This window comes from Molossus molossus, unplaced genomic scaffold, assembly GCF_014108415.1.
Source record: "Molossus molossus isolate mMolMol1 unplaced genomic scaffold, mMolMol1.p scaffold_m16_p_1, whole genome shotgun sequence".
In the NCBI taxonomy this organism is placed as follows: Eukaryota; Metazoa; Chordata; class Mammalia; order Chiroptera; family Molossidae; genus Molossus; species Molossus molossus.
Genome location: NW_023425344.1, coordinates 201,836,466 through 201,840,467, shown reverse-complemented (window position 1 = coordinate 201,840,467; position 4,002 = coordinate 201,836,466). Strand labels below are relative to the sequence as shown.

Genomic DNA, 4,002 nt, shown 5'->3' with positions numbered 1-4,002 from the left:
GTGTATAATTGGACTCTCTAAAGTAGGGAAAGGAGAGAGAAGATTATTTGAAGAAAAAAATTTTCCAAATTTGATGAAAACTATAAATCCACAGATGTAAGATATTTAATAAAACCCAAGCATAGCCCTGGCCGGTTTGGCTCAGCGGTTAGAGCGTCTGCCTGCGGTCCGGAGAGACCCGGGTTCGGTTCCCACTAAGGGCACGTACCTTGGTTGCAGTTTGTCCCCAGCCCTGGTTGGTCGTGCGGGTGGCAGCCACTCAATGTGTCCCTTTCACATTGATGTTTCTCTCTCTCTCTCTTCCTCTCTCTCCCTCCCACTCTATCTGTACAAAAAATGGAAAAATGTCCTCGGGTGAGGATAAAAAATAAAAAAATAAAAATAAATAAAACCCAAACATAGCCCTGGCTGGTTTGGCTCAGTGGTTAGAGTGTCGGCCTACAGTGCAGAGAGACCTGGGTTTGGTTCCCACTAAGGGCACGTACCTTGGTTGCAGTGTGTCCCCGGCCCTGGTTGGTCGTGTGGGTGGCAGCCACTCGATGTGTCCCTTTCACATTGATGTTTCTCTCTCTCTCTCCCCCTCCCAGTTCACTGGCCCAGCCAAGGTTGAGAATAGGCAGCTTTTCATCAATAGAAGGCCCATCCCCATCTGCCAGGAGCGAGACCCCACCAACATCAAATGGGGTGATGATGGTGCCAAATATGTTGTGGAGTCCACTGGTGTCTTCACCACCTTGGAGAAGGCTGAAGCTCACTTGAAGGGTGGAGCCAAAAGTGTCATCACCTCTGCTCCTTCTGCTGATGCCCTCATGTTTGTGATGGGTGTGAGCCATGAGAAGTAGGACAACTCCCTCAAGATTGTCAACAATGGCCTAGCTGGTGTGGCTCAGTGGTTGAGCATTGGCCCATGCACCAAAAGGTCATTGGTTCGATTCCGGTCAGGGCACATGCCCAGGTTGTGGGCCTGATCTCCAGGGAGGGGCATGCAGGAGTCGGCCATTTGGGCGGCCATTTGATGTTCTCTCTCATTGATGTTTCTATTTCTCCCTCTCCCTTCCTCTCTCTCTCAAAATCAATAAAGGAAAAAAAAAAAAAGTGATAAAGAGAATGACTTAAAAGCAGCCATAGAAAAAAAACATATTAGCCCTGGCTGGTTTGGCTCAGCAGTTAGAGCATCAGCCCATGGACCAGAGAGTTCTGGGTTTGGTTCCCGCAAAGGGCACATGCCTTGGTTGCAGTTTATCCCTGGCCCCGGTTGGGTCGTGTGAGTGGCAGCCAGTCAATGTGTCTCTCTCACATCAATATCTCAATCTCTCTCTCTCTCTCTTCCCCCCTCTCTCCCTTCTGCTCTACCTGAAGATAAACGCTAAAATGTCTTCAGGTGAGGATAAAAAAAAAATGCAAGTGAAAAATGGAGCCATGTCTTTATTTTATTAAAAAAAATTTTTCTTTATTGACTTTAGAGAGAGAGGAAGGGAAAGGGAGAGAGAGATAGAAACATCAATGAGAGAGAACATGATTGGCCGCCTCCTGCATGTCCCCACAGGAGATTTGGCCCACAGGCTGGGCATGTGCCCTGATCAGGAATCGAACCAGCGACCTCTTGGTGTATGGGTTGACGCTCAACCACTGAGCCACACCAGCCAAACTGAAGCTACATCTTTAAAATACAGAAAGAAAAAATAAGTATCAACCTAAAATGTTTTACCCAGGGTAAACATCGTTCAAAAATAGAAGTGAGACGACGTGAGATGAAATCAGAAATCAATGATAAAAGGAAATTGGGAAAATTCATAGATAGATGAAAATTAAGCAACAACTCCAAAATAACCATTGGTCCAAATAAGAAATCACAAGGTAAGGTAGAAAATATTTAGAAATAAATTAGCAGTATTTAAAGGGAAATACATAGCTGTAAACGCCTATATTTAAAAAGGAGAGATCTCGCGCTGGCCGGTTTGGCTCAGTGGTAGAGCATTGGCCTAAAGACCTAAGGGTCTCAGGTTTGATTCCTGGCCAAGGGCACATACCTGGGTTGCAGGTTCCATCTCCTGGCCCTTGGTGCCATGAGGGAGGCAATCAGCGATGTCTCTCTCTCTCTCCCCCATCCTTCCTCCCTCTCACTTTATCTAAAAATCAATGGAAAAATATTCTTGGGTGAGAATTAACAACAAAAAAAGAAAGATCTCAAATCAATAACCTACGTTTTCACCTTAACACACACGAAAAGGAGCAAACTAACTCTAAAACAAAGAGAGGTAAGGAAATAATAAAGATTAGAGTGTAAATTAATGAAATAGAGAACAGAAAAGTAGAGAAAAATCATTAAATGAAAATCTGTTTTTTTAAAAAGCTCAACAAAATTGACAGTTTTTGTTATATTAACCAAGAAAAAAAGAAGACTCAAATTACTAGAATCAGAACATTATTATAAAACGTATAGAAATAAAAAGGGTTATAAAGGAATACTATGAACAACTGTATGCCAATAAATTAGATAACTTAGATGAAATGGAAAAATTCCTAGAAAGAAACAAACTATCAAAACTGACTTATGAAGAAATAGACCTAAAACAAGTAAATAGATTAATTAATTTAAAAAATTATCCATCAGTTGAGATGGCTTCACTGATGAATACCACCATGTTTAAAGAAGAATTAATACCAATTCTTCACAAACTCTACTAGAAAATAGAAAAGGAGGAAATACTTCTCAACTCATTCCATCAGGTCAGAAATACCCTTACACCAAAACCAAAGGCATCATACAAAAACGACAGACCAATATATCTTATGAATATAGACATAAAAATCCTCAAAAAAATATTTCTGCAAAAGAAATAAAAGCTTATGTCCATATTCAAGGACTTATACAAGAAGTTCATACTAGTTTTATTTATAATAGCCAAACTTGGAAACAACCCAAATGTCCGTCAACAGGTGAATGTTGTTATATATCTGTGTAATTAATTACTACTCAATTATACAACAAAAATGGAATGATCTATTTTTTTTTTTTATTTGTTCTTTTTTTTTTTGGTACGTGCCCCTAGTGGGAACCAAACCCTGGACTCTCTGGTCCGCAGGTTGATGCTCCAACTGCTGAGCCAAACCAGCCAGGGCTGGAATGATCTATTAAGATAAATAACAACAGTGCCCTGGCCGGGTGACTCAGTCAGTTGGGAGACATTCAAGAAAGTTCTAGATGGGAGATGTTGGAGAAAGTTGGTTCTCAAATGTCTCTCATCTCAAACAATTTGGTTCTTGACCAAGTTGTTCACAGGGGTTCTTGACCTGACAACCCTTTCATGTTGATACCTGTAAGATCAATCACCGACAAAGAAGAGAATGTGTGAGTATGAGTCAGTTTACCGCTAAACCTTGCATTGTTAACATCTCAGAAAATTGTGTTGTGAATATTTTCCTGTGTTTTTGCTCTTAGGGGTCTTATTATTTCTAATGGGGAAAAAATGATTCATTTTTTTTAAAACAAATTGCTTCACAAACAGCTTTCGGAATGAATTAAGTTCGAGAACCAATGTTCCACTGTAGTACCATCCCCATTTCACAATTTGGGGAAACTGAGGCTCAATGTATTTATTGTCCTAGGTCATGAAGCTGATAGTGGTAGATCCAAGTCTGTCTGATGACAAATGAACTATGATCATCCTACAAAATTGTTTCATCCTCTTAACCTTCTGGTTTCTACCCGAAGCACCATCAAGCCCCCAAACCTGAGACCCTGACATTACTTCCAGCTTCAGGGTCTCAGGACAACCAGCAATAGGGCTGGAGGCTTGGGAAGGGTGACAGGCAGGCAGTCCGAGCTGAGGTGGTGGAACGGAAAGGGGGGCCTGACTGCTTCATCTACCAGCCATGGATTTAATGTTGCTACTAACTTTTAATCCCAACTTAAAAAAAATATATGTTTTTATTGATTTTTTATTAAACTGATAAGAACAGATAGTACACTTGATCTTAGCCAAAAGGTCGAGAAGCAAT

The 4,002-nt window shown here is 41.0% G+C and overlaps 1 pseudogene; it reads right to left on the bottom strand.

Annotated features, from left to right (window-relative positions):
* Positions 1–3,844: 3,844 nt before the first annotated feature.
* LOC118620956 lies at positions 3,845–4,002 on the bottom strand (annotated as a pseudogene).